Source organism: Lithobates pipiens, unplaced genomic scaffold (assembly GCF_037356315.1).
Source record: "Lithobates pipiens isolate NorthernLeopardFrog02 unplaced genomic scaffold, aLitPip1_a1.2 Scaffold_27, whole genome shotgun sequence".
Lineage (NCBI taxonomy): Eukaryota > Metazoa > Chordata > Amphibia > Anura > Ranidae > Lithobates > Lithobates pipiens.
In genome coordinates this window covers 6,543,696-6,571,139 of record NW_027507788.1, presented here as the reverse complement: position 1 = coordinate 6,571,139, position 27,444 = coordinate 6,543,696, and the positions used below count along the sequence as shown (strand labels likewise).

Genomic DNA, 27,444 nt, shown 5'->3' with positions numbered 1-27,444 from the left:
TTGGTTCAGGTTCTGCCCCTCCCACAATGCAGTGCAGGGGATTGTATCAAGACAAATTCAAGTGCTGAGACTTGTAAATTAAAAAAAATAAATAAAAGATTTTTAATGACCATAGAACTGGATTTCCCGGGGGGTTCAGCTCCCCCCAGAACGTGTGGCAGACTGCGTGGTTTTAACCCTGGCTTTCCCACGGCAGGATAAACACACGGCAACAGTCTGGAGGGGGGGGGGGGGGTGGTGTAGGGAAATCCAGGTGTCGGATTTGGCAGACTCCCCGCTCCAGTGTGCATTCGTTTGAGGAGTACGGGGTAATTACAGGGTAGTAGAGCGTGCAGTGCCATCTACTATGTCATCTGCGGGATTCTACTCCCACGCCGACAGCATCTCCACAACGCCGATACCTACAGGGAGCTCCACCAATGTGACGGCTAACGTGGCAGATATGTAATTTTTATAGAAACGCCATAACTTCAGTGGAGGGAAAAAAAATTAAAAATAATCCAGATACAGAAGGAAAATTTAGCAATTGTTTTTTCAGCGCAGTTCACGTGAAGGATCCCACAGGGTGAACACCAGAGAACGGCGAGCACCAGAGAAACGGCAAACTCCAGAGAAACGGCGACCTCCAGAGAAACGGCACACTCCAGAGAAACGGCAAACACTCCAGAGAAACGGCAAACACCAGAGAAACGGCAAACACCAGAGAAACGGCAAACACCAGAGAAACGGCAAACACCAGAGAAACGGCAAACACTCCAGAGAAACGGCAAACACTCCAGAGAAACGGCAAACACTCCAGAGAAACGGCAAACACTCCAGAGAAACGGCAAACACTCCAGAGAAACGGCAAACACTCCAGAGAAACGGCAAACACCAGAGAAACAGCAAACACCAGAGAAACGGCAAACACCAGAGAAACGGCAAACACCAGAGAAACGGCGACCACCAGAGAAACGGCAACCTCCAGAGAAACGGCAACCTCCAGAGAAACGGCAACCTCCAGAGAAACGGCAACCTCCAGAGAAACGGCAAACACCAGAGAAACGGCGACCTCCAGAGAAACGGCGACCTCCAGAGAAACGGCGACCTCCAGAGAAACGGCACACTCCAGAGAAACGGCACACTCCAGAGAAAAGCGTACACCAGGGAACGGCCTACACCAGGGAACGGCCTACACCAGGGAACGGCCTACACCAGGGAACGGCCTACACCAGGGAACGGCGTACACCAGGGAACGGCGTACACCAGGGAACGGCGTACACCAGGGAACGGCGTACACCAGGGAACGGCGTACAACTGAAAACGGTGAACATCAGAAAAAAGACCAGAGAATAGTGAACACCAGAGAATGGTAAAACCAGAGTAAGGAGAAAACCAGGGAACGGCGTACACCAGAGAACGTTGATCATCAGAGAGCGGCGGACACCAGAGAAAGGGCGGACACCAGAGAAAGGGCGGACACCAGAGAAAGGGCGGACACCAGGGAAAGGGCGGACACCAGGGAAAGGGCGGACACCAGGGAAAGGGCGGACACCAGGGAAAGGGCGGACACCAGGGAAAGGGCGGACACCAGGGAAAGGGCGGACACCAGAGAAAGGGCGGACACCAGAGAAAGGGCGGACACCAGGGAAAGGCGAACACCAGAGAACAGCAAACATCCAAGAACGGTAAACACCAGAGAAAGACGTACACCAGAGCTAAAAAATTACTTAGAACCCCCAAACATTATGTATACATAAAGTCAAACAACGAAATGATTCAAACCTCCATCAGTACCCCATTAATTGACACCTCATCCCTTTTTAGAAATATCAAAAAAGGTTTTTTTAAGGTAAACCAAGCCTAAGAGAGTGGGATGTTAACGGTGCAATAAATCAAACTATATTCATATTAAAAAATTACAAAATTTATTTATACATAGTTCATAAAAACAGAGCAGTGATCTGTATAATCATACTGAGGTTATATACAACTTTGTGGTCCAATAGATGGTAAAGTTGAGGTAGTTGCGATTGATTTATCCCGACATGTTTCGCTTAATGCTTCATCAGAGGATAAGCCAACTACCAACATAATAAATTCAAAAAGAGAAAACATAGATTAATTACACAAAGTACATTTCATTATACATAATTCATACAGGTAATCGGCATATATAGTGTTTAAAGGACACGAGTAAGGTTCAAAAAAATGATGGAAATATGCTCACCCCCATTTTACCGACCCATTCGTACCCCAGGAAAAGTTATATGACTACCAGATGGATAGAAGAATGCAGGGCAACAAGTACAGCAGCCAGGCAATATAGCTGGAGAGGGCATAGACGGCGGCTAATTGGGACAGAAAAATTATATCATATGTCAGCCTACTATTTATACATAAGAGCTATGTTGTTATTTTATTATATTTTATACTATAGTCAATATATAGGAGTAACCTATAGCCTTTTTAAAAAAATATTTTATTCTAGTATAGCAGTCATTTTCAAATTTTTTGCATTTTTAATTTAAATAAATATTTTATACTAGTGGGGCCCAATTACTTTTTATTTTAATACATCCACTTACATTTACTGACGATAAAGTAGAGTTTCCTTAATATGTTTTATTTCCCAGATTTTATATTATGTCCACCAAAGTATATAGGGAATTCTCCTTCAAATTAAGATAAGCCCAGAATGATAGCACACTCACATGGGCTCTACAACCTGTTTGCACGATATCTAGGAAGGAAAAATGCATTTACCATTAATTAAAGTGTGGATAAAGAAAGAAATTCATTCTCAGCAATAAAATGTTAAAGTTACTAACCAGCCAGCAAACGTGGACCTCCTCCTAGCACGGCTCCCCCACAATAGAGCCGAATGTTTTGTGTCCCAATATATATACCGCCGTCCATCGAGCCGGCGTCTGACGTCACCGGCTCGATGCGGACGTAAACAGCGGCAGTGCGCATGCGCGAGAGAGCCATTAGGGGAATCTGGAGACTACATTTCCCACAAGGCCTCGGTGCAAACACCGGTATTCAGGGAAACGTATAGGAGGGGACAGCCAGAGCGCAGCTAATGCAATGCTCTGGCTAGCACCCTCATATTGCTCCAAGAGTGTATGTTTCCCTGTCTCGCACGCAGGGATCACCGCTAACCGGTGGGCAACCCGCCAAACCAGATAAAATCCGATCCAGTAAAGGTGCCCTCGGGCGTCCATATGCTCCTCTCCAATGCCAAAGTGCCAAAAGCTGCCGACCAGGAGTCATGCATCATAATTACATGCGATACTCAAACAATCATGAGTCGCATGACAGACCACACATGGGGAATGGAAATTGTTTTTAAATAAAAGCCGGGGGAGCAAAGAGATATATGTTTATATACCCCAATATATCAATCGGTGCAATCGCGATAATGGACCAAATTAATCGCGAAATCCGTATATATATTTATTAGAAAACCCCATTTCGTGTCCCAAAAACAAAATTCACAGTCTATTTTAATATCAATAATCTAGGATATCACAGACAACTATAAATATATCTGATATATCAGAATGATATATAATTATGTAAATAATAATTAATAAAAAACAGGACAAAACAAAACAAAACTAAACAAGGGAAAAACACAGCAAATATCCCCCCCCACACCCCACCCAGACCAAAGATCCTCAAAGAAAGGATCGATAACTCAAATTTTCATTAAACCCAGGGAATATTATTGCCTTTAACTTATATATCCATCTTGCTTCTATTTGTAAAAGTTTTTTGTCAACACTCCCCCCTCTTGAAGAGAGTGGGACATGATCTAAAGCCTGGAATCTAATATAGTCTGGGTTAAAGTCATGATGTAGGCCTATATGCCTACCAATTGCTGTGGTCATTTTTCTATTAAGAATTGGTTTTATATGGTCTCTCATCCGTATTGCGAAGGCTCTTTTTGTTTTGCCTATGTAAAATCCTCCACACCGGCACTGCGCCAAATACACTATGCCAAGTGTGGAGCAGGTCACACAGGATTTTAATTGGTGCCAATTTCCATTTGGTAATTTAAATCTACTACAGCTAGCCATATATCTGCACATATCACAATGTCCGCATGGGTAGGAGCCAAATTTCCCTATTTTGGATTCATTATCACAGTCAATATAATGACTATGTACCAAACGGTCCTTCAAGGAGGGAGCCCGTTTGTAGGTGATCTCAGGGTATTCATTAACATATTTCTTCACCACTGGGTCGGCCAATAATAGAGGCCAAAATGTCTGTATTATATCTCTAAATTTTTTATTTTGATTAGAATGTTGGGTAACTAATCTTACAGTTTTAGCTATTTTAGCAGGTTTTTTAGTAAAAATAAGGGTATTTCTATCTTTCTGTTGGACTAGATTATATGCTTTTTTCAGGCATTTATGGGTATATCCACGTACTATTAGCCTATCATGTAACTCTCTAGCTGCTAATTTATAATCTGATTCCTGACTGCAATTTCGTTTGAGCCTGAGATACTGACTATACGGTATAGATCTTATCAGAGATGGTGGATGTGAGCTTTTGGCATGTAGAATAGTATTTCCAGCCGTCGGTTTCCTAAAGATAGAGGAGGTCAATAGGCCTTCAGAGTCAACATGGATCTTTAGGTCTAAAAATTCCACCTCCCTTCTGTCATATTTGAGAGTAAAATAGAGGTTATAGTCATTAATCAAAATTTGTTGAAAAAATTGGTTTAATTCAATTTCAGTTCCAGACCAAAAAATAAGAATATCATCCAAATACCTATACCAGGCAAGGACCTTTTCAATCATTGGTATCATATCTTCTCGCGAAAATAGTTCTTTTTCCCATCCCCCCAGGTACAGGTTGGCATACGATGGGGCACATTTGGTCCCCATCGCAACCCCCTGCACCTGGAGGTAATGGGTCTGATCAAACTGGAAAATATTGTGTCTAAGCACAAAATTCAACAGTTCAACTACAAAGTCTGTATATTTAGCACCTCGAGGGCCTCTTTCGCTGAGGAATGTCCGCACAACTTCCACCCCCCTATCATGGGGGATGGCGTTGTAGAGACACTCCACATCGACCGTGACAAGCCAGCAATCTGGAGGTAAAGACATTCCCTCAATTGTTTTAAGTAAGTCTATTGTATCCTTAATATAGGAAAATAGTGATGTAACGTGTGGACGTAAGTAGTTATCAATTAGTGAGCTACTATTTTCCGTTAGACATTGGCAACTAGATATTATTGGTCTTCCTGGAGGTTCTAATATAGATTTATGAACCTTCGGGAGCGCATAAAAGGTAGGTATCTTAGGATCTTTAGTATTTAGAAATTCCCAGGTATTTTTGTCAATAGTTCCTGATCTGTATGCTTTAAATATAATATTACGGAATTGCATCTCATAATTAATAATTATCGTAGTTGAAATAGGGCGATACCAATCTTTGTTTTTTAAAATTTTAAGACACATATGAACATATTGCTCTTTATCCATGACAACCAAGTTACCTCCTTTATCCGCTGGTTTAATTATCAAGTTGGAATTAGATTGTAAAGAGTGTAATGCCTGCAATTGATGTTCGTTGAGATTGGAGTTTTCAACAGTCTCAAATGAACTATTTTCTATTTTTCGGCAAACTTGTTGGGTAAATGCCCAAATATTTGGATTAGTGTTTAATTGAGGGAAATTGTTCGATTTGGGTTTAAAAGATTGTGGAGGGGGGAACGACAGACCCTCAATCGTCAGACCAACAGGCTCCAAAATTCCCGGGTCGTCCAAGAAGGTCTGTCCTTCCTCCCAAAGGTCCATCAAATCTTGGATCGCCTGGTACTCAATTATGCTATCCTCCAATTTATCCTCATGTACATTCCGAGTGGATACAGTCTCACTTTTATCAAACATAGTCTTGTAAAGTAATTTGCGAGAGAATAAATGTACGTCCTTTATTAATTCAAATATATCAATATTTTTGTTTGGACAGAATGTAAGGCCAAATTTCAGAACTTCTTTTTCATATTCAGTTAGTACATAAGAGGACAAATTAATAATGGACAGTTCTGAACAGGTAGTTGTTTCTAATCTATTCGGAGTATCATTTATTTCATTACATGTGGGGGTGATTCCTTCCCTAAAAAAATCGGTGCTACACGAAGATCAGCCGGAAGAGAAGTGCCCGAGGGAGAAATAATAATATTCTGACTAGGATTACTTACCGTGCAAGAGTTGCTAGTGGAGGTGTTATTAATTAAAGTAGAAGTGGCAGTAGAAATAGTAGAGATAGATGCTCTACGAAGAGACGGTGCCTGTGATGGTTGAAACATAGTAAGTGAGCGTATTGGTGCCTGTTTAGGGAGAATTAAGTGTGCTGAAGATGGTAAAGGAGTACTTAAGTGCAGGTGAGGGTGAGAAGGTTCCGCAGGTGCTGTATCTATATTCCCCTTTCTCCTTTTAGGTAGACGATCTCTAGTTAGATCTCTGTAGATAGTGGATTGGCTAGACGAAGCAGAGGGAGATGAAGAAGAGGGAGACAGGTTAGACATATTATTTACCGTTCTATAGGATTGTTGATTTCTATAGTTTCTATTCCGTTCATTAGTAGGCCATTTATAGGCATATCCATTACTGTATGCATTACAGTCCCTTAAATATTTATTTTCCTTGGACCGAATAATGTCTAATGTGTAAGACTCAATATGTTTTTGAATCTCCTGTTCCTTCTTCTTAAATCTAGGTATAGAAGTAACAGTTGTGTAGTCTTCACACCACTGATCAATGGCTTTGTCCAACTGTGTGAGGTCATGTTCAAATTGCATATTGAGCAATATCATCATTTGGAGTGAACAATTTTGTAGATTTTCTTCCCATTTATTTTTTATCAAATCATCAATTTTATTTAGGTTAGGAAAAATTTGGACCCTCAGTCCCCAAGGTGCTATTTGGTTTTCTATATACTTCAAGAAGAATTTTTTATTCCAAAAGATTCGTACTTTACGTTCTAATAGGCGTTGTAGGAGGTGGAAAGCATGTTCCAATTCTTTATCTGTTATCTCGCTAGTTTTTTGAGACTCATGGATTTTGCTCATCAGTCCCTCCCATGCCTCTCCACAAAAACCCGTCATGCTCAATGACCCAGGGAGAGGGAAGAGAAAAGGGGGGGAAAAAGGGGGAAAAAAAAAAAAAAAAAAAGGATACAAATCGTCCTGTATAAAATACAAACACTAAATCACAATAATATATATAGTTAAATCATTTCAAGATTAACAATAAATTATTGTACTGACTAAGGTTGAATCAAGAAGAAAAATGCGTATTGAAACGCTAATTGTAAAGTCAAACAACGAAATGATTCAAACCTCCATCAGTACCCCATTAATTGACACCTCATCCCTTTTTAGAAATATCAAAAAAGGTTTTTTTAAGGTAAACCAAGCCTAAGAGAGTGGGATGTTAACGGTGCAATAAATCAAACTATATTCATATTAAAAAATTACAAAATTTATTTATACATAGTTCATAAAAACAGAGCAGTGATCTGTATAATCATACTGAGGTTATATACAACTTTGTGGTCCAATAGATGGTAAAGTTGAGGTAGTTGCGATTGATTTATCCCGACATGTTTCGCTTAATGCTTCATCAGAGGATAAGCCAACTACCAACATAATAAATTCAAAAAGAGAAAACATAGATTAATTACACAAAGTACATTTCATTATACATAATTCATACAGGTAATCGGCATATATAGTGTTTAAAGGACACGAGTAAGGTTCAAAAAAATGATGGAAATATGCTCACCCCCATTTTACCGACCCATTCGTACCCCAGGAAAAGTTATATGACTACCAGATGGATAGAAGAATGCAGGGCAACAAGTACAGCAGCCAGGCAATATAGCTGGAGAGGGCATAGACGGCGGCTAATTGGGACAGAAAAATTATATCATATGTCAGCCTACTATTTATACATAAGAGCTATGTTGTTATTTTATTATATTTTATACTATAGTCAATATATAGGAGTAACCTATAGCCTTTTTAAAAAAATATTTTATTCTAGTATAGCAGTCATTTTCAAATTTTTTGCATTTTTAATTTAAATAAATATTTTATACTAGTGGGGCCCAATTACTTTTTATTTTAATACATCCACTTACATTTACTGACGATAAAGTAGAGTTTCCTTAATATGTTTTATTTCCCAGATTTTATATTATGTCCACCAAAGTATATAGGGAATTCTCCTTCAAATTAAGATAAGCCCAGAATGATAGCACACTCACATGGGCTCTACAACCTGTTTGCACGATATCTAGGAAGGAAAAATGCATTTACCATTAATTAAAGTGTGGATAAAGAAAGAAATTCATTCTCAGCAATAAAATGTTAAAGTTACTAACCAGCCAGCAAACGTGGACCTCCTCCTAGCACGGCTCCCCCACAATAGAGCCGAATGTTTTGTGTCCCAATATATATACCGCCGTCCATCGAGCCGGCGTCTGACGTCACCGGCTCGATGCGGACGTAAACAGCGGCAGTGCGCATGCGCGAGAGAGCCATTAGGGGAATCTGGAGACTACATTTCCCACAAGGCCTCGGTGCAAACACCGGTATTCAGGGAAACGTATAGGAGGGGACAGCCAGAGCGCAGCTAATGCAATGCTCTGGCTAGCACCCTCATATTGCTCCAAGAGTGTATGTTTCCCTGTCTCGCACGCAGGGATCACCGCTAACCGGTGGGCAACCCGCCAAACCAGATAAAATCCGATCCAGTAAAGGTGCCCTCGGGCGTCCATATGCTCCTCTCCAATGCCAAAGTGCCAAAAGCTGCCGACCAGGAGTCATGCATCATAATTACATGCGATACTCAAACAATCATGAGTCGCATGACAGACCACACATGGGGAATGGAAATTGTTTTTAAATAAAAGCCGGGGGAGCAAAGAGATATATGTTTATATACCCCAATATATCAATCGGTGCAATCGCGATAATGGACCAAATTAATCGCGAAATCCGTATATATATTTATTAGAAAACCCCATTTCGTGTCCCAAAAACAAAATTCACAGTCTATTTTAATATCAATAATCTAGGATATCACAGACAACTATAAATATATCTGATATATCAGAATGATATATAATTATGTAAATAATAATTAATAAAAAACAGGACAAAACAAAACAAAACTAAACAAGGGAAAAACACAGCAAATATCCCCCCCCACACCCCACCCAGACCAAAGATCCTCAAAGAAAGGATCGATAACTCAAATTTTCATTAAACCCAGGGAATATTATTGCCTTTAACTTATATATCCATCTTGCTTCTATTTGTAAAAGTTTTTTGTCAACACTCCCCCCTCTTGAAGAGAGTGGGACATGATCTAAAGCCTGGAATCTAATATAGTCTGGGTTAAAGTCATGATGTAGGCCTATATGCCTACCAATTGCTGTGGTCATTTTTCTATTAAGAATTGGTTTTATATGGTCTCTCATCCGTATTGCGAAGGCTCTTTTTGTTTTGCCTATGTAAAATCCTCCACACCGGCACTGCGCCAAATACACTATGCCAAGTGTGGAGCAGGTCACACAGGATTTTAATTGGTGCCAATTTCCATTTGGTAATTTAAATCTACTACAGCTAGCCATATATCTGCACATATCACAATGTCCGCATGGGTAGGAGCCAAATTTCCCTATTTTGGATTCATTATCACAGTCAATATAATGACTATGTACCAAACGGTCCTTCAAGGAGGGAGCCCGTTTGTAGGTGATCTCAGGGTATTCATTAACATATTTCTTCACCACTGGGTCGGCCAATAATAGAGGCCAAAATGTCTGTATTATATCTCTAAATTTTTTATTTTGATTAGAATGTTGGGTAACTAATCTTACAGTTTTAGCTATTTTAGCAGGTTTTTTAGTAAAAATAAGGGTATTTCTATCTTTCTGTTGGACTAGATTATATGCTTTTTTCAGGCATTTATGGGTATATCCACGTACTATTAGCCTATCATGTAACTCTCTAGCTGCTAATTTATAATCTGATTCCTGACTGCAATTTCGTTTGAGCCTGAGATACTGACTATACGGTATAGATCTTATCAGAGATGGTGGATGTGAGCTTTTGGCATGTAGAATAGTATTTCCAGCCGTCGGTTTCCTAAAGATAGAGGAGGTCAATAGGCCTTCAGAGTCAACATGGATCTTTAGGTCTAAAAATTCCACCTCCCTTCTGTCATATTTGAGAGTAAAATAGAGGTTATAGTCATTAATCAAAATTTGTTGAAAAAATTGGTTTAATTCAATTTCAGTTCCAGACCAAAAAATAAGAATATCATCCAAATACCTATACCAGGCAAGGACCTTTTCAATCATTGGTATCATATCTTCTCGCGAAAATAGTTCTTTTTCCCATCCCCCCAGGTACAGGTTGGCATACGATGGGGCACATTTGGTCCCCATCGCAACCCCCTGCACCTGGAGGTAATGGGTCTGATCAAACTGGAAAATATTGTGTCTAAGCACAAAATTCAACAGTTCAACTACAAAGTCTGTATATTTAGCACCTCGAGGGCCTCTTTCGCTGAGGAATGTCCGCACAACTTCCACCCCCCTATCATGGGGGATGGCGTTGTAGAGACACTCCACATCGACCGTGACAAGCCAGCAATCTGGAGGTAAAGACATTCCCTCAATTGTTTTAAGTAAGTCTATTGTATCCTTAATATAGGAAAATAGTGATGTAACGTGTGGACGTAAGTAGTTATCAATTAGTGAGCTACTATTTTCCGTTAGACATTGGCAACTAGATATTATTGGTCTTCCTGGAGGTTCTAATATAGATTTATGAACCTTCGGGAGCGCATAAAAGGTAGGTATCTTAGGATCTTTAGTATTTAGAAATTCCCAGGTATTTTTGTCAATAGTTCCTGATCTGTATGCTTTAAATATAATATTACGGAATTGCATCTCATAATTAATAATTATCGTAGTTGAAATAGGGCGATACCAATCTTTGTTTTTTAAAATTTTAAGACACATATGAACATATTGCTCTTTATCCATGACAACCAAGTTACCTCCTTTATCCGCTGGTTTAATTATCAAGTTGGAATTAGATTGTAAAGAGTGTAATGCCTGCAATTGATGTTCGTTGAGATTGGAGTTTTCAACAGTCTCAAATGAACTATTTTCTATTTTTCGGCAAACTTGTTGGGTAAATGCCCAAATATTTGGATTAGTGTTTAATTGAGGGAAATTGTTCGATTTGGGTTTAAAAGATTGTGGAGGGGGGAACGACAGACCCTCAATCGTCAGACCAACAGGCTCCAAAATTCCCGGGTCGTCCAAGAAGGTCTGTCCTTCCTCCCAAAGGTCCATCAAATCTTGGATCGCCTGGTACTCAATTATGCTATCCTCCAATTTATCCTCATGTACATTCCGAGTGGATACAGTCTCACTTTTATCAAACATAGTCTTGTAAAGTAATTTGCGAGAGAATAAATGTACGTCCTTTATTAATTCAAATATATCAATATTTTTGTTTGGACAGAATGTAAGGCCAAATTTCAGAACTTCTTTTTCATATTCAGTTAGTACATAAGAGGACAAATTAATAATGGACAGTTCTGAACAGGTAGTTGTTTCTAATCTATTCGGAGTATCATTTATTTCATTACATGTGGGGGTGATTCCTTCCCTAAAAAAATCGGTGCTACACGAAGATCAGCCGGAAGAGAAGTGCCCGAGGGAGAAATAATAATATTCTGACTAGGATTACTTACCGTGCAAGAGTTGCTAGTGGAGGTGTTATTAATTAAAGTAGAAGTGGCAGTAGAAATAGTAGAGATAGATGCTCTACGAAGAGACGGTGCCTGTGATGGTTGAAACATAGTAAGTGAGCGTATTGGTGCCTGTTTAGGGAGAATTAAGTGTGCTGAAGATGGTAAAGGAGTACTTAAGTGCAGGTGAGGGTGAGAAGGTTCCGCAGGTGCTGTATCTATATTCCCCTTTCTCCTTTTAGGTAGACGATCTCTAGTTAGATCTCTGTAGATAGTGGATTGGCTAGACGAAGCAGAGGGAGATGAAGAAGAGGGAGACAGGTTAGACATATTATTTACCGTTCTATAGGATTGTTGATTTCTATAGTTTCTATTCCGTTCATTAGTAGGCCATTTATAGGCATATCCATTACTGTATGCATTACAGTCCCTTAAATATTTATTTTCCTTGGACCGAATAATGTCTAATGTGTAAGACTCAATATGTTTTTGAATCTCCTGTTCCTTCTTCTTAAATCTAGGTATAGAAGTAACAGTTGTGTAGTCTTCACACCACTGATCAATGGCTTTGTCCAACTGTGTGAGGTCATGTTCAAATTGCATATTGAGCAATATCATCATTTGGAGTGAACAATTTTGTAGATTTTCTTCCCATTTATTTTTTATCAAATCATCAATTTTATTTAGGTTAGGAAAAATTTGGACCCTCAGTCCCCAAGGTGCTATTTGGTTTTCTATATACTTCAAGAAGAATTTTTTATTCCAAAAGATTCGTACTTTACGTTCTAATAGGCGTTGTAGGAGGTGGAAAGCATGTTCCAATTCTTTATCTGTTATCTCGCTAGTTTTTTGAGACTCATGGATTTTGCTCATCAGTCCCTCCCATGCCTCTCCACAAAAACCCGTCATGCTCAATGACCCAGGGAGAGGGAAGAGAAAAGGGGGGGAAAAAGGGGGAAAAAAAAAAAAAAAAAAAGGATACAAATCGTCCTGTATAAAATACAAACACTAAATCACAATAATATATATAGTTAAATCATTTCAAGATTAACAATAAATTATTGTACTGACTAAGGTTGAATCAAGAAGAAAAATGCGTATTGAAACGCTAATTGTAAAGTCAAACAACGAAATGATTCAAACCTCCATCAGTACCCCATTAATTGACACCTCATCCCTTTTTAGAAATATCAAAAAAGGTTTTTTTAAGGTAAACCAAGCCTAAGAGAGTGGGATGTTAACGGTGCAATAAATCAAACTATATTCATATTAAAAAATTACAAAATTTATTTATACATAGTTCATAAAAACAGAGCAGTGATCTGTATAATCATACTGAGGTTATATACAACTTTGTGGTCCAATAGATGGTAAAGTTGAGGTAGTTGCGATTGATTTATCCCGACATGTTTCGCTTAATGCTTCATCAGAGGATAAGCCAACTACCAACATAATAAATTCAAAAAGAGAAAACATAGATTAATTACACAAAGTACATTTCATTATACATAATTCATACAGGTAATCGGCATATATAGTGTTTAAAGGACACGAGTAAGGTTCAAAAAAATGATGGAAATATGCTCACCCCCATTTTACCGACCCATTCGTACCCCAGGAAAAGTTATATGACTACCAGATGGATAGAAGAATGCAGGGCAACAAGTACAGCAGCCAGGCAATATAGCTGGAGAGGGCATAGACGGCGGCTAATTGGGACAGAAAAATTATATCATATGTCAGCCTACTATTTATACATAAGAGCTATGTTGTTATTTTATTATATTTTATACTATAGTCAATATATAGGAGTAACCTATAGCCTTTTTAAAAAAATATTTTATTCTAGTATAGCAGTCATTTTCAAATTTTTTGCATTTTTAATTTAAATAAATATTTTATACTAGTGGGGCCCAATTACTTTTTATTTTAATACATCCACTTACATTTACTGACGATAAAGTAGAGTTTCCTTAATATGTTTTATTTCCCAGATTTTATATTATGTCCACCAAAGTATATAGGGAATTCTCCTTCAAATTAAGATAAGCCCAGAATGATAGCACACTCACATGGGCTCTACAACCTGTTTGCACGATATCTAGGAAGGAAAAATGCATTTACCATTAATTAAAGTGTGGATAAAGAAAGAAATTCATTCTCAGCAATAAAATGTTAAAGTTACTAACCAGCCAGCAAACGTGGACCTCCTCCTAGCACGGCTCCCCCACAATAGAGCCGAATGTTTTGTGTCCCAATATATATACCGCCGTCCATCGAGCCGGCGTCTGACGTCACCGGCTCGATGCGGACGTAAACAGCGGCAGTGCGCATGCGCGAGAGAGCCATTAGGGGAATCTGGAGACTACATTTCCCACAAGGCCTCGGTGCAAACACCGGTATTCAGGGAAACGTATAGGAGGGGACAGCCAGAGCGCAGCTAATGCAATGCTCTGGCTAGCACCCTCATATTGCTCCAAGAGTGTATGTTTCCCTGTCTCGCACGCAGGGATCACCGCTAACCGGTGGGCAACCCGCCAAACCAGATAAAATCCGATCCAGTAAAGGTGCCCTCGGGCGTCCATATGCTCCTCTCCAATGCCAAAGTGCCAAAAGCTGCCGACCAGGAGTCATGCATCATAATTACATGCGATACTCAAACAATCATGAGTCGCATGACAGACCACACATGGGGAATGGAAATTGTTTTTAAATAAAAGCCGGGGGAGCAAAGAGATATATGTTTATATACCCCAATATATCAATCGGTGCAATCGCGATAATGGACCAAATTAATCGCGAAATCCGTATATATATTTATTAGAAAACCCCATTTCGTGTCCCAAAAACAAAATTCACAGTCTATTTTAATATCAATAATCTAGGATATCACAGACAACTATAAATATATCTGATATATCAGAATGATATATAATTATGTAAATAATAATTAATAAAAAACAGGACAAAACAAAACAAAACTAAACAAGGGAAAAACACAGCAAATATCCCCCCCCACACCCCACCCAGACCAAAGATCCTCAAAGAAAGGATCGATAACTCAAATTTTCATTAAACCCAGGGAATATTATTGCCTTTAACTTATATATCCATCTTGCTTCTATTTGTAAAAGTTTTTTGTCAACACTCCCCCCTCTTGAAGAGAGTGGGACATGATCTAAAGCCTGGAATCTAATATAGTCTGGGTTAAAGTCATGATGTAGGCCTATATGCCTACCAATTGCTGTGGTCATTTTTCTATTAAGAATTGGTTTTATATGGTCTCTCATCCGTATTGCGAAGGCTCTTTTTGTTTTGCCTATGTAAAATCCTCCACACCGGCACTGCGCCAAATACACTATGCCAAGTGTGGAGCAGGTCACACAGGATTTTAATTGGTGCCAATTTCCATTTGGTAATTTAAATCTACTACAGCTAGCCATATATCTGCACATATCACAATGTCCGCATGGGTAGGAGCCAAATTTCCCTATTTTGGATTCATTATCACAGTCAATATAATGACTATGTACCAAACGGTCCTTCAAGGAGGGAGCCCGTTTGTAGGTGATCTCAGGGTATTCATTAACATATTTCTTCACCACTGGGTCGGCCAATAATAGAGGCCAAAATGTCTGTATTATATCTCTAAATTTTTTATTTTGATTAGAATGTTGGGTAACTAATCTTACAGTTTTAGCTATTTTAGCAGGTTTTTTAGTAAAAATAAGGGTATTTCTATCTTTCTGTTGGACTAGATTATATGCTTTTTTCAGGCATTTATGGGTATATCCACGTACTATTAGCCTATCATGTAACTCTCTAGCTGCTAATTTATAATCTGATTCCTGACTGCAATTTCGTTTGAGCCTGAGATACTGACTATACGGTATAGATCTTATCAGAGATGGTGGATGTGAGCTTTTGGCATGTAGAATAGTATTTCCAGCCGTCGGTTTCCTAAAGATAGAGGAGGTCAATAGGCCTTCAGAGTCAACATGGATCTTTAGGTCTAAAAATTCCACCTCCCTTCTGTCATATTTGAGAGTAAAATAGAGGTTATAGTCATTAATCAAAATTTGTTGAAAAAATTGGTTTAATTCAATTTCAGTTCCAGACCAAAAAATAAGAATATCATCCAAATACCTATACCAGGCAAGGACCTTTTCAATCATTGGTATCATATCTTCTCGCGAAAATAGTTCTTTTTCCCATCCCCCCAGGTACAGGTTGGCATACGATGGGGCACATTTGGTCCCCATCGCAACCCCCTGCACCTGGAGGTAATGGGTCTGATCAAACTGGAAAATATTGTGTCTAAGCACAAAATTCAACAGTTCAACTACAAAGTCTGTATATTTAGCACCTCGAGGGCCTCTTTCGCTGAGGAATGTCCGCACAACTTCCACCCCCCTATCATGGGGGATGGCGTTGTAGAGACACTCCACATCGACCGTGACAAGCCAGCAATCTGGAGGTAAAGACATTCCCTCAATTGTTTTAAGTAAGTCTATTGTATCCTTAATATAGGAAAATAGTGATGTAACGTGTGGACGTAAGTAGTTATCAATTAGTGAGCTACTATTTTCCGTTAGACATTGGCAACTAGATATTATTGGTCTTCCTGGAGGTTCTAATATAGATTTATGAACCTTCGGGAGCGCATAAAAGGTAGGTATCTTAGGATCTTTAGTATTTAGAAATTCCCAGGTATTTTTGTCAATAGTTCCTGATCTGTATGCTTTAAATATAATATTACGGAATTGCATCTCATAATTAATAATTATCGTAGTTGAAATAGGGCGATACCAATCTTTGTTTTTTAAAATTTTAAGACACATATGAACATATTGCTCTTTATCCATGACAACCAAGTTACCTCCTTTATCCGCTGGTTTAATTATCAAGTTGGAATTAGATTGTAAAGAGTGTAATGCCTGCAATTGATGTTCGTTGAGATTGGAGTTTTCAACAGTCTCAAATGAACTATTTTCTATTTTTCGGCAAACTTGTTGGGTAAATGCCCAAATATTTGGATTAGTGTTTAATTGAGGGAAATTGTTCGATTTGGGTTTAAAAGATTGTGGAGGGGGGAACGACAGACCCTCAATCGTCAGACCAACAGGCTCCAAAATTCCCGGGTCGTCCAAGAAGGTCTGTCCTTCCTCCCAAAGGTCCATCAAATCTTGGATCGCCTGGTACTCAATTATGCTATCCTCCAATTTATCCTCATGTACATTCCGAGTGGATACAGTCTCACTTTTATCAAACATAGTCTTGTAAAGTAATTTGCGAGAGAATAAATGTACGTCCTTTATTAATTCAAATATATCAATATTTTTGTTTGGACAGAATGTAAGGCCAAATTTCAGAACTTCTTTTTCATATTCAGTTAGTACATAAGAGGACAAATTAATAATGGACAGTTCTGAACAGGTAGTTGTTTCTAATCTATTCGGAGTATCATTTATTTCATTACATGTGGGGGTGATTCCTTCCCTAAAAAAATCGGTGCTACACGAAGATCAGCCGGAAGAGAAGTGCCCGAGGGAGAAATAATAATATTCTGACTAGGATTACTTACCGTGCAAGAGTTGCTAGTGGAGGTGTTATTAATTAAAGTAGAAGTGGCAGTAGAAATAGTAGAGATAGATGCTCTACGAAGAGACGGTGCCTGTGATGGTTGAAACATAGTAAGTGAGCGTATTGGTGCCTGTTTAGGGAGAATTAAGTGTGCTGAAGATGGTAAAGGAGTACTTAAGTGCAGGTGAGGGTGAGAAGGTTCCGCAGGTGCTGTATCTATATTCCCCTTTCTCCTTTTAGGTAGACGATCTCTAGTTAGATCTCTGTAGATAGTGGATTGGCTAGACGAAGCAGAGGGAGATGAAGAAGAGGGAGACAGGTTAGACATATTATTTACCGTTCTATAGGATTGTTGATTTCTATAGTTTCTATTCCGTTCATTAGTAGGCCATTTATAGGCATATCCATTACTGTATGCATTACAGTCCCTTAAATATTTATTTTCCTTGGACCGAATAATGTCTAATGTGTAAGACTCAATATGTTTTTGAATCTCCTGTTCCTTCTTCTTAAATCTAGGTATAGAAGTAACAGTTGTGTAGTCTTCACACCACTGATCAATGGCTTTGTCCAGCTGTGTGAGGTCATGTTCAAATTGCATATTGAGCAATGTCATCATTTGGAGTGAACAATTTTGTAGATTTTCTTCCCATTTATTTTTTATCAAATCATCAATTTTATTTAGGTTAGGAAAAATTTGGACCCTCAGTCCCCAAGGTGCTATTTGGTTTTCTATATACTTCAAGAAGAATTTTTTATTCCAAAAGATTCGTACTTTACGTTCTAATAGGCGTTGTAGGAGGTGGAAAGCATGTTCCAATTCTTTATCTGTTATCTCGCTAGTTTTTTGAGACTCATGGATTTTGCTCATCAGTCCCTCCCATGCCTCTCCACAAAAACCCGTCATGCTCAATGACCCAGGGAGGGGGAAGAGAAAAGGGGGGGAAAAAAAAAAAAAAAAAGGATACAAATCGTCCTGTATAAAATACAAACACTAAATCACAATAATATATATAGTTAAATCATTTCAAGATTAACAATAAATTATTGTACTGACTAAGGTTGAATCAAGAAGAAAAATGCGTATTGAAACGCTAATTGTAAAGTCAAACAACGAAATGATTCAAACCTCCATCAGTACCCCATTAATTGACACCTCATCCCTTTTTAGAAATATCAAAAAAGGTTTTTTTAAGGTAAACCAAGCCTAAGAGAGTGGGATGTTAACGGTGCAATAAATCAAACTATATTCATATTAAAAAATTACAAAATTTATTTATACATAGTTCATAAAAACAGAGCAGTGATCTGTATAATCATACTGAGGTTATATACAACTTTGTGGTCCAATAGATGGTAAAGTTGAGGTAGTTGCGATTGATTTATCCCGACATGTTTCGCTTAATGCTTCATCAGAGGATAAGCCAACTACCAACATAATAAATTCAAAAAGAGAAAACATAGATTAATTACACAAAGTACATTTCATTATACATAATTCATACAGGTAATCGGCATATATAGTGTTTAAAGGACACGAGTAAGGTTCAAAAAAATGATGGAAATATGCTCACCCCCATTTTACCGACCCATTCGTACCCCAGGAAAAGTTATATGACTACCAGATGGATAGAAGAATGCAGGGCAACAAGTACAGCAGCCAGGCAATATAGCTGGAGAGGGCATAGACGGCGGCTAATTGGGACAGAAAAATTATATCATATGTCAGCCTACTATTTATACATAAGAGCTATGTTGTTATTTTATTATATTTTATACTATAGTCAATATATAGGAGTAACCTATAGCCTTTTTAAAAAAATATTTTATTCTAGTATAGCAGTCATTTTCAAATTTTTTGCATTTTTAATTTAAATAAATATTTTATACTAGTGGGGCCCAATTACTTTTTATTTTAATACATCCACTTACATTTACTGACGATAAAGTAGAGTTTCCTTAATATGTTTTATTTCCCAGATTTTATATTATGTCCACCAAAGTATATAGGGAATTCTCCTTCAAATTAAGATAAGCCCAGAATGATAGCACACTCACATGGGCTCTACAACCTGTTTGCACGATATCTAGGAAGGAAAAATGCATTTACCATGAATTAAAGTGTGGATAAAGAAAGAAATTCATTCTCAGCAATAAAATGTTAAAGTTACTAACCAGCCAGCAAACGTGGACCTCCTCCTAGCACGGCTCCCCCACAATAGAGCCGAATGTTTTGTGTCCCAATATATATACCGCCGTCCATCGAGCCGGCGTCTGCATTCTTCTATCCATCTGGTAGTCATATAACTTTTCCTGGGGTACGAATGGGTCGGTAAAATGGGGGTGAGCATATTTCCATCATTTTTTTGAACCTTACTCGTGTCCTTTAAACACTATATATGCCGATTACCTGTATGAATTATGTATAATGAAATGTACTTTGTGTAATTAATCTATGTTTTCTCTTTTTGAATTTATTATGTTGGTAGTTGGCTTATCCTCTGATGAAGCATTAAGCGAAACATGTCGGGATAAATCAATCGCAACTACCTCAACTTTACCATCTATTGGACCACAAAGTTGTATATAACCTCAGTATGATTATACAGATCACTGCTCTGTTTTTATGAACTATGTATAAATAAATTTTGTAATTTTTTAATATGAATATAGTTTGATTTATTGCACCGTTAACATCCCACTCTCTTAGGCTTGGTTTACCTTAAAAAAACCTTTTTTGATATTTCTAAAAAGGGATGAGGTGTCAATTAATGGGGTACTGATGGAGGTTTGAATCATTTCGTTGTTTGACTTTACAATTAGCGTTTCAATACGCATTTTTCTTCTTGATTCAACCTTAGTCAGTACAATAATTTATTGTTAATCTTGAAATGATTTAACTATATATATTATTGTGATTTAGTGTTTGTATTTTATACAGGACGATTTGTATCCTTTTTTTTTTTTTTTTTTTCCCCCTTTTTCCCCCCCTTTTCTCTTCCCTCTCCCTGGGTCATTGAGCATGACGGGTTTTTGTGGAGAGGCATGGGAGGGACTGATGAGCAAAATCCATGAGTCTCAAAAAACTAGCGAGATAACAGATAAAGAATTGGAACATGCTTTCCACCTCCTACAACGCCTATTAGAACGTAAAGTACGAATCTTTTGGAATAAAAAATTCTTCTTGAAGTATATAGAAAACCAAATAGCACCTTGGGGACTGAGGGTCCAAATTTTTCCTAACCTAAATAAAATTGATGATTTGATAAAAAATAAATGGGAAGAAAATCTACAAAATTGTTCACTCCAAATGATGATATTGCTCAATATGCAATTTGAACATGACCTCACACAGTTGGACAAAGCCATTGATCAGTGGTGTGAAGACTACACAACTGTTACTTCTATACCTAGATTTAAGAAGAAGGAACAGGAGATTCAAAAACATATTGAGTCTTACACATTAGACATTATTCGGTCCAAGGAAAATAAATATTTAAGGGACTGTAATGCATACAGTAATGGATATGCCTATAAATGGCCTACTAATGAACGGAATAGAAACTATAGAAATCAACAATCCTATAGAACGGTAAATAATATGTCTAACCTGTCTCCCTCTTCTTCATCTCCCTCTGCTTCGTCTAGCCAATCCACTATCTACAGAGATCTAACTAGAGATCGTCTACCTAAAAGGAGAAAGGGGAATATAGATACAGCACCTGCGGAACCTTCTCACCCTCACCTGCACTTAAGTACTCCTTTACCATCTTCAGCACACTTAATTCTCCCTAAACAGGCACCAATACGCTCACTTACTATGTTTCAACCATCACAGGCACCGTCTCTTCGTAGAGCATCTATCTCTACTATTTCTACTGCCACTTCTACTTTAATTAATAACACCTCCACTAGCAACTCTTGCACGGTAAGTAATCCTAGTCAGAATATTATTATTTCTCCCTCGGGCACTTCTCTTCCGGCTGATCTTCGTGTAGCACCGATTTTTTTAGGGAAGGAATCACCCCCACATGTAATGAAATAAATGATACTCCGAATAGATTAGAAACAACTACCTGTTCAGAACTGTCCATTATTAATTTGTCCTCTTATGTACTAACTGAATATGAAAAAGAAGTTCTGAAATTTGGCCTTACATTCTGTCCAAACAAAAATATTGATATATTTGAATTAATAAAGGACGTACATTTATTCTCTCGCAAATTACTTTACAAGACTATGTTTGATAAAAGTGAGACTGTATCCACTCGGAATGTACATGAGGATAAATTGGAGGATAGCATAATTGAGTACCAGGCGATCCAAGATTTGATGGACCTTTGGGAGGAAGGACAGACCTTCTTGGACGACCCGGGAATTTTGGAGCCTGTTGGTCTGACGATTGAGGGTCTGTCGTTCCCCCCTCCACAATCTTTTAAACCCAAATCGAACAATTTCCCTCAATTAAACACTAATCCAAATATTTGGGCATTTACCCAACAAGTTTGCCGAAAAATAGAAAATAGTTCATTTGAGACTGTTGAAAACTCCAATCTCAACGAACATCAATTGCAGGCATTACACTCTTTACAATCTAATTCCAACTTGATAATTAAACCAGCGGATAAAGGAGGTAACTTGGTTGTCATGGATAAAGAGCAATATGTTCATATGTGTCTTAAAATTTTAAAAAACAAAGATTGGTATCGCCCTATTTCAACTACGATAATTATTAATTATGAGATGCAATTCCGTAATATTATATTTAAAGCATACAGATCAGGAACTATTGACAAAAATACCTGGGAATTTCTAAATACTAAAGATCCTAAGATACCTACCTTTTATGCGCTCCCGAAGGTTCATAAATCTATATTAGAACCTCCAGGAAGACCAATAATATCTAGTTGCCAATGTCTAACGGAAAATAGTAGCTCACTAATTGATAACTACTTACGTCCACACGTTACATCACTATTTTCCTATATTAAGGATACAATAGACTTACTTAAAACAATTGAGGGAATGTCTTTACCTCCAGATTGCTGGCTTGTCACGGTCGATGTGGAGTGTCTCTACAACGCCATCCCCCATGATAGGGGGGTGGAAGTTGTGCGGACATTCCTCAGCGAAAGAGGCCCTCGAGGTGCTAAATATACAGACTTTGTAGTTGAACTGTTGAATTTTGTGCTTAGACACAATATTTTCCAGTTTGATCAGACCCATTACCTCCAGGTGCAGGGGGTTGCGATGGGGACCAAATGTGCCCCATCGTATGCCAACCTGTACCTGGGGGGATGGGAAAAAGAACTATTTTCGCGAGAAGATATGATACCAATGATTGAAAAGGTCCTTGCCTGGTATAGGTATTTGGATGATATTCTTATTTTTTGGTCTGGAACTGAAATTGAATTAAACCAATTTTTTCAACAAATTTTGATTAATGACTATAACCTCTATTTTACTCTCAAATATGACAGAAGGGAGGTGGAATTTTTAGACCTAAAGATCCATGTTGACTCTGAAGGCCTATTGACCTCCTCTATCTTTAGGAAACCGACGGCTGGAAATACTATTCTACATGCCAAAAGCTCACATCCACCATCTCTGATAAGATCTATACCGTATAGTCAGTATCTCAGGCTCAAACGAAATTGCAGTCAGGAATCAGATTATAAATTAGCAGCTAGAGAGTTACATGATAGGCTAATAGTACGTGGATATACCCATAAATGCCTGAAAAAAGCATATAATCTAGTCCAACAGAAAGATAGAAATACCCTTATTTTTACTAAAAAACCTGCTAAAATAGCTAAAACTGTAAGATTAGTTACCCAACATTCTAATCAAAATAAAAAATTTAGAGATATAATACAGACATTTTGGCCTCTATTATTGGCCGACCCAGTGGTGAAGAAATATGTTAATGAATACCCTGAGATCACCTACAAACGGGCTCCCTCCTTGAAGGACCGTTTGGTACATAGTCATTATATTGACTGTGATAATGAATCCAAAATAGGGAAATTTGGCTCCTACCCATGCGGACATTGTGATATGTGCAGATATATGGCTAGCTGTAGTAGATTTAAATTACCAAATGGAAATTGGCACCAATTAAAATCCTGTGTGACCTGCTCCACACTTGGCATAGTGTATTTGGCGCAGTGCCGGTGTGGAGGATTTTACATAGGCAAAACAAAAAGAGCCTTCGCAATACGGATGAGAGACCATATAAAACCAATTCTTAATAGAAAAATGACCACAGCAATTGGTAGGCATATAGGCCTACATCATGACTTTAACCCAGACTATATTAGATTCCAGGCTTTAGATCATGTCCCACTCTCTTCAAGAGGGGGGAGTGTTGACAAAAAACTTTTACAAATAGAAGCAAGATGGATATATAAGTTAAAGGCAATAATATTCCCTGGGTTTAATGAAAATTTGAGTTATCGATCCTTTCTTTGAGGATCTTTGGTCTGGGTGGGGTGTGGGGGGGGATATTTGCTGTGTTTTTCCCTTGTTTAGTTTTGTTTTGTTTTGTCCTGTTTTTTATTAATTATTATTTACATAATTATATATCATTCTGATATATCAGATATATTTATAGTTGTCTGTGATATCCTAGATTATTGATATTAAAATAGACTGTGAATTTTGTTTTTGGGACACGAAATGGGGTTTTCTAATAAATATATATACGGATTTCGCGATTAATTTGGTCCATTATCGCGATTGCACCGATTGATATATTGGGGTATATAAACATATATCTCTTTGCTCCCCCGGCTTTTATTTAAAAACAATTTCCATTCCCCATGTGTGGTCTGTCATGCGACTCATGATTGTTTGAGTATCGCATGTAATTATGATGCATGACTCCTGGTCGGCAGCTTTTGGCACTTTGGCATTGGAGAGGAGCATATGGACGCCCGAGGGCACCTTTACTGGATCGGATTTTATCTGGTTTGGCGGGTTGCCCACCGGTTAGCGGTGATCCCTGCGTGCGAGACAGGGAAACATACACTCTTGGAGCAATATGAGGGTGCTAGCCAGAGCATTGCATTAGCTGCGCTCTGGCTGTCCCCTCCTATACGTTTCCCTGAATACCGGTGTTTGCACCGAGGCCTTGTGGGAAATGTAGTCTCCAGATTCCCCTAATGGCTCTCTCGCGCATGCGCACTGCCGCTGTTTACGTCCGCATCGAGCCGGTGACGTCAGACGCCGGCTCGATGGACGGCGGTATATATATTGGGACACAAAACATTCGGCTCTATTGTGGGGGAGCCGTGCTAGGAGGAGGTCCACGTTTGCTGGCTGGTTAGTAACTTTAACATTTTATTGCTGAGAATGAATTTCTTTCTTTATCCACACTTTAATTAATGGTAAATGCATTTTTCCTTCCTAGATATCGTGCAAACAGGTTGTAGAGCCCATGTGAGTGTGCTATCATTCTGGGCTTATCTTAATTTGAAGGAGAATTCCCTATATACTTTGGTGGACATAATATAAAATCTGGGAAATAAAACATATTAAGGAAACTCTACTTTATCGTCAGTAAATGTAAGTGGATGTATTAAAATAAAAAGTAATTGGGCCCCACTAGTATAAAATATTTATTTAAATTAAAAATGCAAAAAATTTGAAAATGACTGCTATACTAGAATAAAATATTTTTTTAAAAAGGCTATAGGTTACTCCTATATATTGACTATAGTATAAAATATAATAAAATAACAACATAGCTCTTATGTATAAATAGTAGGCTGACATATGATATAATTTTTCTGTCCCAATTAGCCGCCGTCTATGCCCTCTCCAGCTATATTGCCTGGCTGCTGTACTTGTTGCCCTGCATTCTTCTATCCATCTGGTAGTCATATAACTTTTCCTGGGGTACGAATGGGTCGGTAAAATGGGGGTGAGCATATTTCCATCATTTTTTTGAACCTTACTCGTGTCCTTTAAACACTATATATGCCGATTACCTGTATGAATTATGTATAATGAAATGTACTTTGTGTAATTAATCTATGTTTTCTCTTTTTGAATTTATTATGTTGGTAGTTGGCTTATCCTCTGATGAAGCATTAAGCGAAACATGTCGGGATAAATCAATCGCAACTACCTCAACTTTACCATCTATTGGACCACAAAGTTGTATATAACCTCAGTATGATTATACAGATCACTGCTCTGTTTTTATGAACTATGTATAAATAAATTTTGTAATTTTTTAATATGAATATAGTTTGATTTATTGCACCGTTAACATCCCACTCTCTTAGGCTTGGTTTACCTTAAAAAAACCTTTTTTGATATTATGTATACATATATTTTTTTTTTTTTTAGCAGAAGCCCTAGAGAATAAAATGGTGATCGTTGCAATATTTTTTTTTACACTGTATTTGCACAGTGGTTTTTCAAATGCAATTTTTTGGGGAAAAACACACGAAATAACGCGATTTTTTGGTCAAATATAAAATGACTCTGAGTGAGTAACATGTCATGCTTTAAAATTGCATACGCTCGTAGAATTACAACACTACGATACTTTAATTTTTTTTATTTTTTTTATTGAATCACTTTAAACATCCAAAATAAGTGATGATAGGGTCGCTTTATGGAGAGATCTGGGGTCAAAAAGACTCCAAATCTCTCCTTTACCTTTAAAAGCAAAAGATAAAAAAAATATAAAAAATTTTGAAAAAAAAAAAAAGGGTTTACTTCCATGTTTGACCGGAAGTGACATCATGACATAGCTCCAGTCCTCCAAGGTCATAGAGTTAATCAGAGATGATCTGGTCCCTGGTAACCTCTACGGTCAATCACGCGACCCATTGTACCATTTCTCGGGCATCTCGGTAAAAGCGGTAAGCCTGAGAAACACCTGGAAGCGGCTGTATTGTGGGGAAACCCCTCCCGCTGCTTCTGTCCTAGGGTGACAACGCTGACTCGTACTGTATCTATGGAAAAAAGGGTTGTCACCCAAGGCTGCTCTTCTAATTTGGCCTACAGAACACCACCCCCTCTCCATAACATGGGGGATCTGCTATAGTTCACAGAAGATGGCTGGTAAAGCTGATATCGCTGCATACTCTTATGCTATAACTACAAAAAGACTCAACATCCAACAAACTGTATATGTAGCTAGGAACTGAATAGACAAATATAATATTGTAACCAAATAAAATCACTATTTACTTTAATGAACGCAGATGATAAATAAGCACCTATCATGGTCATATTGCTGTAGTCCAACATTACCAAATTTACAATACAATATACCAATACATTCTCCACATAGTTCATAGGTCAAGGAATGTCTGGCTTCAAAATAGCCAAACACATATGGAAACACCCAACGCATTTCATACACTTGTCTTCTTCAGGGGTACACTGTTGTAGTCCAACATCAACAATTTAGGATACAACATACCATTATATTCTCCACATATTACAAGGGTCACAGAATCTCTTGCTTCAAAATAGAAAAACTCATATGAAGAGAACCAACGTGTTTCTAACACTTGTCTTCTTCAGGGGTACATATGGCCTATAACATGATATAAGGACCACAGATGACATTAGCCATGCAAATTAAAAGATGTGAACTGATGCCTTCATATGACCCATATTGGAACAAGCAAAATGATTTTTTTTTTCTATGACCAGGATACCCCTTCTCCTGATGCAAGGGGCACTCTAATGGGGACACCTTATACAAGGGGCACTGATAGGGACACTTGATAGAAGGAGGCGCACTGGTGGGGACACCTGATGCAAGGGGGCACTCTGATGGGGACACCTGATGCAAGGGGGCACTCTAATGGGGACACCTGATGCAAGGGGGCACTCTGATGGGGACACCTGATGCAAGGGGGCACTCTGATGGGGACACCTGATGCAAGGGGGCACTCTGATGGGGACACCTGATGCAAGGTGGCACTCTGATGGGGACACCTGATGCAAGGTGGCACAATGATGGGGACACCTGATGCAAGGTGGCACAATGATGGGGACACCTGATGCAAGGGGGCACAATGATGGGGACACCTGATGCAAGGGGGCACAA

At 38.4% G+C, this 27,444-nt stretch overlaps 6 long non-coding RNA genes across 6 annotated transcripts in view; 1 reads left to right on the top strand and 5 right to left on the bottom strand.

The window, feature by feature from the left end:
• LOC143933068 (uncharacterized) overlaps positions 1–27,444 on the bottom strand; it is an 84,294-nt gene that overhangs the window by 33,649 nt on the left and 23,201 nt on the right. The window lies entirely within an intron of this gene.
• Positions 1,885–3,536, bottom strand: LOC143933451 (uncharacterized). Its single transcript, XR_013263097.1, has 2 exons — positions 2,568–3,536; positions 1,885–2,330 (listed from the first exon to the last, which is right to left on the bottom strand). It is a non-coding gene; the product is annotated as an uncharacterized LOC143933451 (long non-coding RNA).
• On the bottom strand, positions 7,466–9,117 carry LOC143933450 (uncharacterized). Its single transcript, XR_013263096.1, has 2 exons — positions 8,149–9,117; positions 7,466–7,911 (listed from the first exon to the last, which is right to left on the bottom strand). It is a non-coding gene; the product is annotated as an uncharacterized LOC143933450 (long non-coding RNA).
• Positions 13,047–14,698, bottom strand: LOC143933449 (uncharacterized). The gene is made up of 2 exons (XR_013263095.1): positions 13,730–14,698; positions 13,047–13,492 (listed from the first exon to the last, which is right to left on the bottom strand). It is a non-coding gene; the product is annotated as an uncharacterized LOC143933449 (long non-coding RNA).
• Positions 18,616–19,468, bottom strand: LOC143933067 (uncharacterized). Its single transcript, XR_013262991.1, has 2 exons — positions 19,299–19,468; positions 18,616–19,061 (listed from the first exon to the last, which is right to left on the bottom strand). It is a non-coding gene; the product is annotated as an uncharacterized LOC143933067 (long non-coding RNA).
• Positions 23,964–25,615, top strand: LOC143933448 (uncharacterized). The gene is made up of 2 exons (XR_013263094.1): positions 23,964–24,932; positions 25,170–25,615. It is a non-coding gene; the product is annotated as an uncharacterized LOC143933448 (long non-coding RNA).